We start from the raw sequence: 14,009 nt of genomic DNA on the forward strand, positions 1-14,009 counted from the left end.
CCATGCAATAAATAATTAAATACATATTTTAGTAAAACCTTAGATTGCATGCATTCAAGTTACGTAGCTTGAATTTCCTAGACATTTCAACAGATCTCTGAGGCTTAGATACGATAGTCATGATACCATCGATGCTATCATATCGAGTGAAATAGATGATGGCAATGAATGGCAGGTAAGGAGACTGGAGGATGAAGAGCCAAACTTTGTTCATGATGGTGATGATTTGATATGACAAGATGTTGCAGATGTTGTGGAGTAGATGAAGCTCCTTATACATTGAAGAAATCCAGAAGGGCCTCGAAGGTAAAATCACAATCATATTTGTCACGCCCGGGTGGCTGAGGCGTAAATGACCTCCGACATCGTTATATAATAATAAGCCTCGTAGTCAAAAAAAGTATTTTTCATAAATAAATACCGTCTTTTACAATGAAAATGGGATAGAAATTACATCAAAAATTTAGCGGAAGTGAAATACAAAAGAATGTAATACTAAGAGTAACAAGGTTGTGATCTTCGATTCATTTGATCCTGTCACCAGCCCCAGAACGTTTCTTGTTCTTCATCACTCAGTTGTTCCTCAGTTTTATCTGGAGAGAGATGTAAGGGGGTGAGTGTTTTGGGAAACATTCAGCAAGTGGGGGTCGATCGATTACCACAAATACATATAGAGATAATTTAAAATACATATCCTAAACAGATTTTCAAAACTAGCATACTGACTTATCATATCAGAACTTTATCAGAATCAGAATCGAAATGTGAAACAGAGCTTATTAGAACAAATCAGAATAGATCAAATCAGAACAAACAAAACAATGTTATTCATCTAGTTATCCATTGTCAAATTGTCCCCCATGTGTAAGTCCTCTAAGGGGTGAGGCCAGAACACAGTGTTGTACCCATTGATGGGGGCCAGACGGAATTTAAAATCTTTATTCCGTATCAAAATCGAATCATAACAGTGTAATACAGATTCAAATTCATCAAACAAAACTTATCATAATTTTGAATGGAATCAGCAGAATCAAAGGAAATCGAGAACAAAATAAACATATAGTATATTGATTGAGATTTTAATATATACATAAGCTTTTAAAACATATATAAATCCACTTACCGTAATTCAAAGATGTGGTTCGAAACTTGCTTGAACTTGGAAGAATCGTGGCTGAACTCGAATAATGCTTGGAATCGATTATGGACAACTCCTAAACATGACTTTGGACAGCTACTAGTTGTGATATGGACAAAACTTATCGACACTAAGTTGTTGCACAAAAGGGTCGAACACTTGGAGGATTCGAGGTTGCAATTCGATTGCTTTTTTAGACAGTGCTTTGAGTTGATCTTAGAACAACGCTTTGATAGCCTCTGGACAGTATATGGATCGATTTTAGATGTAAAACATGCAGCATAATACATTGAAATTCAGCACCAACTTCGTTAAATACTCAACAATTTGGAAACTTTATATAGTTCGCAATATCCTCGATTGTCTTGGCTCGAACTCTGGTGATTCTTGACCGAACTTGGACAGAAACTTAACGACAACTTGGAAAACAACTTTGGCACCTTGGACGTGATTTATATGGCGTTTGAAAGTGTATTATAGTACTTGGATAGCACCTTGCTGCTGCTCATAAGGGCCGAGAACAACCGAAGCAATTGTGCAAAAATTGGGCAGCACTTGAAATGATTTTTGGAAGGCTTTTGAGAGTTTTTTTCTTAACGCTTTTCTTCAGCATATGATGTCTATTTATACTGAAAGAATGGCTTTTCCTATACCCTTTTGGTCGACCACTTGGAGCCCAAGAAATTCTATCAATGTAGTCAAAACTCTATCTATACTCAAGGGTCACTTTGGTTAACTTAAATGTCATTTCTTGCACATTAAATTTGTCTAATCATTTAGCTCATCCCTTGGCTGCATTTTTGGTTCATTTAGGACATGAAGAAATGAGCTTCCTTGAGCTAAAATCTTGGGCTCATGAGCTAGGGGTTTCCTCCACCGGTGACGACACTTCGATTATTGTTGTTTCGCATCGCATAGATTTCTTTTTAGCTAATCTCTCAAGCTTTTTGAACTGAAAGTTTAAGTCTATAGTTGAGTGTCTTTAATTTCCAATTTTGAGCTTAAATATCGAGTTTTATTGTTTACGTGATTTGCTTCGAAAATCCAGATCCTCACATCCCACCCTCCTTATTGGAAGTTTCGTCCTCGAAACTCGAGTTTTCTTGATCTTCGAAAAGATAGGGATTCAAGGCACGCATATTCTCTTCTAATTCCCATATTGATTCTCGTTCCGTATGATTATACCATTGTGTTTTTATGTACGGAAAGGACTCGTTCATAGTACTTGATCTTTGATGCCCACTATACGGATAGGGACCTCTTTATATTTCGGTTCCTCATTCAGGTTGCCATCGATTAACAATGGTGCGACTTCGAGAATACGACTCGGGTCGGGAATGTATCTTCTTAGCTGTGAAACGTAGAAGACATTGTGGACTCTTGGCATGTCTGGTGGAAAAGCTAATTGATAAGCTAAGGTTCCGAATTTTCTGAGGATTTCGAAAGGTCCGACATATCTTGGGTTTAATTTTCAGGATTTTGCTGAATCCAAATACTCCTTTCATAGGTGAAAATTTAACATACACTTTTTAACCGATTTCAAATTCTAACGGTCTTCTCTTCAAGTCAGCCCAACTCTTTTGTTGGTTTTGCTTTGCTTTGAGTTTCTCTCTGATGATAGCTACTTTTCAACTGTCATTTTTTCCAGTTCAGGTCATGTGGTGGCTTTCTCTCCAATTTCATCCCAGTACAGTGACAACCTACACTTTAGTCCATACATGGAATTTTAAGGAGCCATTCCAATACTTCCACGATAGTTATTATGATCGGTAAATTAAATCAAGGTGATAAGATAAAAAATTGTATTTTAATTAAATGTTTTATAATATAAATATATAGTTTTTGTTTTATTAAATGTTTAAATATTATATGTTTTATAATAAATTGTATAAAATATAAATTGTTGTGTAATTATAAGTTTTTACTATTTTTACAGGTTCGATAAAACAAGAATAACCTTGGCGTTGCAAATTGGATTAAGATGATTCTTGGAACTGTAGAAAGTTGATGTTAATATTTACAATATTGGTGGCAACCATGAGATAAAAATCTTCTCACAAGTGGGAATCAAATTAAGCAACAAATAAAGTTACCAAAGAAGTGGCAGTTTTACCATGCTCTAACATTTTGACCATATCTCTCAAATTACTTGGTCAAATGGTTAAAAAAAATACCACAATTCAAACAACTCAATTATCTACATGTTTTGTTTTAAGTGGAGAAGAAAATTCGGATGGAAAGATTTTCAAAAGTGATGTGTATTAAGATATAATTTCTTGGAACACCAATGAAGACTTATGTGTAAAAAAAATAATATTTTATTTGTTGTTGTCTCCCCAAATTTGGCTATAAATAAGGGTGCATCGTAATGAATTGAGATATCCCTAATTTTATGAACAAACCTTTGAGTTCATAATATTTATCTCTTTATTTTTCTTTTATTTATTCATTTAAATACAATTAGCATGTTAATTTCATATTCAAAGTATAAAACTTTGAATAATGAGTAGCTAACTTTCCAAAGTTGAGATGAAAAGATGAAACTTTTGGCATGATAATAAGGTTATTAAAAGGTAAGAATTTATATTTTATATTATTTAATCATTATTTATTTTTATGTTATATTTATTTCTTTAAGCATTATTATACCCTACTTATAAGTGGAAGTTTTGATTTATTGTTGTTATATGTTACACTAAATTCTTGGAACCATTTAAATGTTAGTTTGGTATTACCAACCATTTAAAGTGGATGCCTTGATTTATTATATATGAAAATATCATAATATTAATTTCTTGGTACCATTTAAATGTTTATTTGGTTTTACCAACCATTTAAAGTGGATGCCTTGATTTATTATATATGAATATATCATAATATTAATTTCTTGGTACCATTGAAATGTTTGTTTGGTTTTACCAACCATTTAAAGTGGGAACCTTGATTTAGTGTTTACAAATATATATATATATATATAGCACAATAAATACTTGACAACATTTTTAAGTTTTGGTATATATATACTTATAAGATAATAATGTATAACATAATATAAATATGATTATTTAATATATTGAAACCATTTCATTAAGTGGATTTCAATAATGTTCATTAATGTTAACTTTATTAAAATACCAAGAGTGGATCCTTTAATCTCAACTACTTAAATTAAAATTTGAACAATTAAAAATTACCAATTAAAGATTCAAACAATTAAACAAAAAACAAAACAAAAAAAAACATTGTAGTGGACTTGTAATTACCTTAGCTTTCCTGTGGATACGATATTCAGACTCGCCGAATTATACTACTTGTGGACAACATGCTTTTGGGAGTGCAACAATCAAAGTCGCAACAAGTTTTTTGCGTCGTTGCCGGGGAAGTATAATTTAATTTAAAGTCTATTTTTTTTGTTTATAGTTTATTTTTCTTTCTTTGAATTTTTATTGCTTTTTTGCGTTTTTCTTTTGCATTTGCATGAGCATTTGGTCACGTACACTTAGTGGTCGACTCATTCGAAATAACCCTTTATTTTTACAAAACATGGCGGAATAACTCATCCAAGAAAATGAAGATGAAATTCAATCTCAACATGATCATGATAGACGAAGAAAACTTAGAGATCACATGAATCCTACACATACTAGTGCACCTTCATGTCTAGTTTTTCCCCTTGATGCATCTCATTTCAATTTTAAGCCTGGTATTATCCAATTTTTACCCAACTTTCATGGCTTAGATTCTGAAAATCCATACATGCATTTACGAGAGTTTGAAGAAGTGTGCAACACATATAATGATCTAAATTGTAGCATGAACATCATTCGACTTAAGCTTTTTCCTTTTTTTAAAAAAGATAAAGCTAAAACTTGGTTACAAAATCTTAGATCGGGATCCATTCGAACTTAGGATGAATTGCAACAACTATTTTTGAAAAAGTTTTGTCCATCTCATAGAACAAATATTTTCAAAAGGAAAATATTCACTTTCACTCAAAAACAAGGAGAAACTTTTTATCAGTGTTGAGATAGATACAAAGAATTGCTTAATCTATGTCTACATCATTGTTTTGAAATTTGAAGAGTTGTTTCTCAGTTTTATGAAGGCTTAACACCTAAAGATAGAAAAATGGTTGAATTTTTGTGTAATGGAACATTTGAAGATAAAGATCCAAACGAGACAATTGAGTATCTCGATTCATTAGCTGAAAATGCTCAAAATTGGGACACTATAGGTACAATCGAACCATCAAACAAGATTAAATCTCCCACATCTGGTGGAGGTATGTACACCCTCAAAGATGAACATGATCTCCAAGCTAGATTTACCTCTTTGGCAAGAAAATTTGAGGCACTTGAATTGAAAAAGAATGGTCAATTAAAATCTGTTCAAGACATTGTGTGTCACATCTGTGATACAAGTGATCATTCTACAAAAGATTGTCCCATTTTGCCCTCTTTTAAAGAATGTTTCCATGAACAAGTCAATGTTTTGAACAATTTCAAAAGGTCAAATTTTGAACCATTTTCTCAAAATTACAATCCAGGTTGGCGAAATCATCCAAATTTTAGTTGGAGGAATGATAATGCTGCACAATTTTCACAACCACATTTTCAAAATCAACAAAATTTTCAAAATTATGCACTTTATGTTCCTCCACCTAAAAGGAACTTGGAAGATATATTGAATTCTTTCATTGCAAAACAAGAGTCTATCAATACTCAAACTGCTCAAACCATGACAGATTTGAAAGATACTCTTGCTAAATGTGCATCTGCACTTAAAGTTCTTGAAAAAGGTAAATTTCCTTCACAACCACAGCCTAATCCCAAGGATCATCATTCACAAACTGGAACTTCTGGAACTCAACCAATGGATCAGGTAAAATCTGTTATTACCCTTCGCAGTGGTAAGGTTGTAGAAAAATTCATTCTTGAACCTTGTGAAGATGATGCTAAATCAACTCCAAAGGGTAAGGAAGTGGAACCCATAACTTGCGAAGAGGAGGATCAATAGACAGTGTCACCACCATTCCCTCATGCATTGAAAAATAAAAAAAATCAAATTTGAATTCTGATATATATGATATTTTTAAACAAGTAAAAGTTAATATTCCTTTATTAGATGCAATAAACCAGGTACCATCATATGCCAAAATTTTGAAAGACTTGTGCACTGTGAAAATAAAATTGAATGTGAAAAAGAAATCATTTTTAGCCGAACAAGTAAGTGCAATCATTCAAAATAATAATACTTTGAAATACAAATACCCTGGTTGTCCTACTATTTCATGTATTATTGGAGAACGAAAGATTAAAAAAGCCTTGCTTGATCTTGAAGCTAGTGTGAATTTACTTCCATATTCAGTTTATCAAGAACTCAATCTAGGCGAGTTAAAACCTACTTCGATAACACTTTTACTTGCCGATAGATCTGTTAAAGTGCCAAGAGGTATGATAGAAGACGTGTTGGTCCAAGTTGATAACTTTGTATATCTTGTCGATTTCATTGTTTTAGATACACAACCTATCGAAGCTTGTAATGCAATTCCTGTAATTTTGGATCGTCCATTTTTAGCAACTTCTAATGCTCTTATAAATTGCAAGAATGGAATAATGAAGTTTTCATTTGGTAACATGACCTTGGAGCTTAATGCTTTAATCTTTGTAAGCAACCACAAGACAAAGGAGATGAAAGTGAAGATGAAAATATTATTGAAACTCTTGTGGAAGAAAACTGCTTTTAATCTTTGTAATCAACCACATGACAAAGGAGATGAAAGTGAAGATGAAAATATTATTGAAACTCTTGTGGAAGAAAAAATTCAAGAAGGGAGTACTCGTGACCAATTAGATATTTTTTCAATTGAAACTGTTAAAGAAAATATTGAAATTGATCTTGATGATTTTATCAGGTATCACTCGTTACAAGGATCAGAGAAAGAATTTGAGGCAAAATACGAGAACAAAGACGAACCACCCATATTGGAGTTAAAACCCTTGCCAGAAGAATTGAAGTATGCATTTCTTGGAGAAGATGAAACATATCCGGTGGTAATTTCTTCCAAACTAGCAAGTGAGCAAGAAGGTAAATTAGTTGATATGCTTAAAAGACATAAAAATGCGATTGGTTGGACACTAAAAGATCTCAAGGGCATTAATCCACTAATTTGCACTCACAAAATTTGTAGAACCCGTAAATCAGTCTACGTATAAGCCATACATAGTTCTAGATTTTTAAAATTAAATTGACTTCATTGCATGATTATTTTAATGCATTTCTTTGAAGTTAATTATTTTATTATTTCATTGCAGTAGTTTGATTTTTCAGTTATTTCAGTGAGGCCGGACTGGAGTTGGAGTTTTGAGATAGAATTTAAGAGTCGAGAAATATTTCCAGAAGTTAATTTAGCTAGCAAGTAAGTTCATTTAAGTTAGTAAGAAGGTTTGAGGATTTAATTTAAGTTGCTTGAGGTGAGTAGAAAATAAGCTCATTTAAATTACTTAATTAAGGGTTTTATTCACTAAATTATTTAAGGGAGTAGTGAGGCTTTTAAGAGTTATTAATTTAGTAAATAAACAACACTCCCCATTCATTTTTATTATGTATTTTCGCCACCCCCCCCCCCCCCCCTAAGTTGCTAGACTATCCCTTGCCAACTCATCACCCTTTGACCCATTCTTGGTTGAATTAGCATAATATCTCTTTAATTCTTGGTCCACCTTAATTAAGTAAATATTTAGCATTTTCCTAGTCTAATAAACTCAAGAATTTGGCCACCCTATTCTAGAAGCATCCAACAAAGATTTGATAGCAAACCACAATTCAAATTCAAATTTGAGGGAGACTTGGTCTTGATTTGGCCTTATATTTTGCACCATTCTCCTCCACTCTTTTAACCACTTATTTCCCCTCCATACCACCGAAATTCAGAGTGTATTCAGAGGTAAAATCGTGAGTCTTAGCTAGAGAGAAAGGAAGAAAAAACCGAGAGCAAGAAAGAAAACAAAAGAAACGTTCCACTCCTCCGTGCCGCGTCGTCGTCGTTTCGTTCAGTTTTCTTTCGAAACGAAACAAGGCATGTCTAGATTTCTTTCAAACCTCAATCAAGTCATATTATCAATTATTTTTCAGTACATGATCAGGTTTTATCATGAAAAACCGAAATACATCAAAGAATTTTCAGAAAAACATCCATGCAGATTTCGATTTTTCTTGTGCAGTTCACGGCTCCTTCTTGTTTTTTGGTTTCAGGTTATGGATCGACTCCAGGCTCCCAAGGTGACGTCTATGCATGTAATAGGATGCATTAGGACCCCACTTGTCCATTGGTTTAACCCCATACTAGCTGGAAAACAAGGAAAGGACAGCAACTCCACATGTGTCCATTTGTACTGTTCTAAAATTCAGTTTGGTTGTCCAAGGGAAAGGATCTGATCATGGCTGCCCTAGGGGCCTATAGCCATGGTTAGATCACTCCCCTAGCATGTCTAAGACGTGACTAAGTCGCCCTTTTGGTGGCTTGGTCCATGGCTCATCGGTTTTTACATAAAACATCAAGAACAGCCCCCTCCCCTCTCGGCCCCTTCGGTTTTGACAGCACGTGTACTTCGAGTTGGTTGGTTTGGTGTGGATCTTGGTTGGCATATGGCCCTTAGCCACGGTTCATACCATGCCCCTAGATGTCTAGATTGTGCCATGGTCAATCAAATGGCCACTGGAACGACACGAGACAGCAATCAAAACAAAACACTACACACGCACGCATGAGGGTCCTCGGTAAGAGTTTTCGGTTGGTTGCTGGAAAGGTGAGGATTGTGGCTGGCCTAGGGCCCTTAGCCATGGTTCGAATCATTCCTTGGGACGTTGTGGAGAGGCTTTGGTCGGTGGTTCAAGCCCCAATGGCCAAAAGTCTCGCAAACGACGCGATGCAAGCAAGGTTGCAGCTGCTGGAAATTTACAGCAAGTTGCTGTGTCGGTTCGGAGGCTCGTTCGAGTTCTCGGTTAGCTTTTAGCCTATGGCCTTGGACTGGACAGTGCCCCTTTGAGTTGGGAAGGTCATGTTTTCGACCGTTCGTGATTCGGATCATTTTGAGGTCGTACGAGAATTTATGGTGCGATGTGCCAAATTGACTCTCGAAAGAGCAATTCATGTTTTGGCCTCCATTTCACCTAGATTTCGACCCTCATCATTTTAGGAACATCATTTCATTATTTTAAGCGTATTTTAATCATGACTATACGTCGGTTCGGTGTTGATTCAGGTTGATTCGGAGTCATGATTAAATATGAAGTCATTAGGCGTTATAGTCGCATTTTTTTTAACTTAAATTGCATAGTTGGACAAGTATAAGCTATTGCATATTTTTTATGGCATATGTAGGTTGCAGCGAGCCTGGGAGCGATCCAATCCAGTTGGTAAAATATACAAGTTATTTTCATTATGCCATTTAATTATATTACGTGCATGAAAATAGAAAATACTTATTTTCGAGATTTATGCGATATGGCTTGTGGTCAATTCACTATTATGGGAGCATTATTTTATACGGTCGCCAGTGACCGATCAGTTCAGTTTGGTACCACCCGGTCGCCAGTGACCGGCCAGCTCAGTTCAGTTTTATACTCCCCGGTAGCCAATTACCGATCAGTTCAGTTCAGTGCAGGGGCCACAGGCGTAGACCATAATCTCAACAGAAAATTTTTACCAGTTATTTCAGTACAGGGCTCCAAGGAGCAAACATTTTTACTATGATTTCAGTTCAGTTATGCACGTATTATAATTGCTCAGTACAAGTTATTTTCAGTATGCCTCATGACATGATATTTTATCCCATGCACATTTTACTTCAGTATTTACTCGTTACCTACGATAGTTGCATGCTGAGTCTTTAGGCTCACTAGACTTGATTGTTGTAGGTACTGTTGAGGCCAGTGCCGAGAGCGGGGACCAGTGAGCCAGCTTGGGTCGGCAATAGTGGCACCCGGGGACCTCAGTTTCAGCACCTGCCATTTTATGCTCAAACATTTTTACCAGTTATTTGACATTCTTTGAATTGTTATTTTCGGCAAACTTTATTTTCTTTCGCTGCTATATTTTTTTAAAACATTGAACTTGATTCATCAGTTGATTTTATGGTTGAGGCACTCCATTTATTATAAAAGAAAAATTTTTAATTTTCCGCAAATTTTCAAGCAAGGATTTTCGGGCCTCGACAAAATTCATTTAGAAGAAAATGCTAACACACCTCAACAACCACAAAGGAGATTAAATCCACACATGAAAGATGTTGTGAAAACTGAAGTTCTCAAACTACTTGATGTTGGGATTATCAACCCTATTTCTGATAGTAAATGGGTAAGCCCAACACAAGTAATTCCAAAAAAATCTGACATCACAGTGATAAAAAATGAAAAAGGTGAATTGTTAACAAGTCGAGTCCCATCTAGTTGGCGGATGTGTATTGAGGTCGTACGAGAATTTATGGTGCGATGTGCCAAATTGACTCTCGAAAGAGCATTTCATGTTTTGGCCTCCATTTCACCTAGATTTCGACCCTCATCATTTTAGGAGCATCATTTCATTATTTTAAGCGTATTTTAATCATGACTATACGTCGGTTTGGTGTTGATTCAGGTTGATTCGGAGTCATGATTAAATACGAAGTCATTAGGCGTTATAGTCGCATTTTTTTTAACTTAAATTGCATAGTTGGACAAGTATAAGCTATTGCATATTTTTCATGGCATATGTAGGTTGCAGCGAGCTTGGGAGCGATCCAATCCAGTTGGTAAAATATACAAGATATTTTCATTATGCCATTTAATTATATTACGTGCATGAAAATAGAAAATACTTATTTTCGAGATTTATGCGATATGGCTTGTGGTCAATTCACTATTATGGGAGCATTATTTTATACGGTCGCCAGTGACCGATCAGTTCAGTTTGGTACCACCCGGTCGCCAGTGACCGGCCAGCTCAGTTCAGTTTTATACTCCCCGGTAGCCAATTACCGATCAGTTCAGTTCAGTGCAGGGGCCACAGGCGTAGACCATAATCTCAACAGAAAATTTTTACCAGTTATTTCAGTACAGGGCTCCAAGGAGCAAACATTTTTACTTTGATTTCAGTTCAGTTATGCACGTATTTTATCCCATGCACATTTTACTTCAGTATTTACTCGTTACCTACGATAGTTGCATGCTGAGTCTTTAGGCTCACTAGACTTGATTGTTGTAGGTACTGTTGAGGCCAGGGCCGAGAGCGGGGACCAGTGAGCCAGCTTGGGTCGGCAATAGTGGCACCCGGGGACCTCAGTTTCAGCACCTGCCATTTTATGCTCAAACATTTTTACCAGTTATTTGACATTCTTTGAATTGTTATTTTTGGCAAACTTTATTTTCTTCCGCTGCTATATTTTTTTAAAACATTGAACTTGATTCATCAGTTGATTTTATGGTTGAGGCACTCCATTTATTATAAAAGAAAAATTTTTAATTTTCCGCAAATTTTCAAGCAAGGATTTTCGGGCCTCGACAAAATTCATTTAGAAGAAAATGCTAACACACCTCAACAACCACAAAGGAGATTAAATCCACACATGAAAGATGTTGTGAAAACTGAAGTTCTCAAACTACTTGATGTTGGGATTATCAACCCTATTTCTGATAGTAAATGGGTAAGCCCAACACAAGTAATTCCAAAAAAATCTGACATCACAGTGATAAAAAATGAAAAAGGTGAATTGTTAACAAGTCGAGTCCCATCTAGTTGGCGGATGTGTATTGATTATAGAAAATTAAATGACGCCACTAGAAAAGATCATTTTCCATTACCAATTTTGGATCAAATTTTAGAAAGAGTAGCAGGTCATCCCTACTACTGCTTTCTTGATGGATATTCAGGATATTATCAAATTTCCATTGCACTCGAAGATCAAGATAAAACTACATTCACATGTGCTTTTGGAACATTTTCATTCAGAAAGATGCCATTTGGATTATACAATGCCCCAGCAACATTTCAAAGATGTATGCTAAGCATTTTTAGCGACATGGTTGAAAATTGTTTGGAGATTTTCATAGATGATTTAACTGTTTTTGGGAATAAATTTGATAATTGTCTTGAAAATTTGAAAAAAGTTTTAAAAAGATGCGAGGAAAAATGTCTTATTTTAAATTGGGAAAAATGTCATTGCATGATTACTTCTGGGATTGTTTTGGGACATGTTGTGTCATCTCATGAAATTGAAGTTGATAAAGCCAAAGTTGATGTCATTCCCAATTTACCCCCTCCAAAAATCATTAAAGAAATTCGCTCATTTTTGGGACATGCTGGATTTTATAGGAGGTTTATAAAGGACTTTAGTTCAATCTCTAAACCCATTTGTAACCTCTTAACAAAAAACACTGCATTTGAGTGGACTCAAGAATGTCAAAATGCTTTTGATAAAATCATTCGACATTTAACATCAGCTCCTATCATGCAACCTCCTGATTGGTCTTTACCATTTGAAATCATGTGCGACACCAGTGATTATGCAGTCGGTGCAGTATTGGGTCAAAGAAGAAACGATAAGCCTTATGTGATATATTATGCAAGTAGAACTTTAAACAATGCTCAAATGAATTACTCCACAACTGAAAAAGAACGACTTGCTGTAATATTTGCATTAGATAAATTTCGTTCTTATTTTATTGGATCAACGACTATTGTGTTTACTGATCATTCTGCTATTAGATATTTGTTGACCAAACAGGATGCAAAGCCACGACTATACAATGGATTTTGTTGCTCCAAGAATTTGACATTGTGATCAAAGATAAAAAAGAACCGAGAATGTCGTAGCTGATCATTTATTGAGACTAGTAACAGGATCATCTTGTGAAGACACCAATTAACGATAATTTTCCTGATGAACATCTACTTTCAGTTACTACTACACCTTGGTTTGCTAACATAGTAAATTTTCTTGTGACAGGAAAAATGCCACCGCAATGGAGTTCCCAAGATAAAAGAAAATTTATGAATGAGGTAAAAAACTTTTATTAGGATGATCCGTATCTGTTCAAGTATTGTCCAGATCAAACTTTTCGACGTTGCATACCCGACAATGAGGTAAGTAATGTCATTAAATTTTGTCATTCAGAAGCATGCGGAATGACATTTTTCTTCAAAGAAAACGGCTGCAAAAATCTTGCAATGTGGATTTTATTGCCCCACTTTGTTTAAAGACACCCACGAAATCTGCAAGATCTGTGAAAATGGTCAAAAATTGGGCGCGATTTCAAAAAGAAACATGATGCCTTTGAATCCTATCATTGAAATTGAAATCTTTGACTGTTGGGGAATTGATTTTATGGGACCTTTTCCACCGTCGTTTGGATACTTGTATATTTTAGTTGCAGTTGATTTATGTTTTCAAATGGATAGAGGCAATTCTATGTCGAATAAATGATCATAAAATCGTCAACAAATTTTTGAAAGAAAATATTTTTAGTAGATTTGAAATTCCTCGAGCCATGATAAGTGATGGGGGAACTCACTTTGTTAATAAGCCATTTGCTTCATTAATGAAAAAATATGGTATTACTCACAAAGTAAATACTCCTTATCATTCTCAAACAAATGGACATGTTGAATTAGCTAATAGGGAGATAAAGCAAATTTTGGAAAAAAATGTTAACCCAAATAGAAAAAATTGGTTTCTGCGACTTAATGATTCACATTGGGCATATCGAACAGCTTTTAAAACATCATTGAATATGGCTCCCTATAGGTTGATTTACGGAAAACATTGTCATTTGCCTGTGGAATTGGAACATAAAGCTTATTGGACGATCAAAACTTTTAACTCAAGCATAGATG

This window comes from Primulina tabacum, chromosome 3 (genome assembly GCF_025594145.1).
Source record: "Primulina tabacum isolate GXHZ01 chromosome 3, ASM2559414v2, whole genome shotgun sequence".
NCBI classification, from domain to species: Eukaryota; Viridiplantae; Streptophyta; class Magnoliopsida; order Lamiales; family Gesneriaceae; genus Primulina; species Primulina tabacum.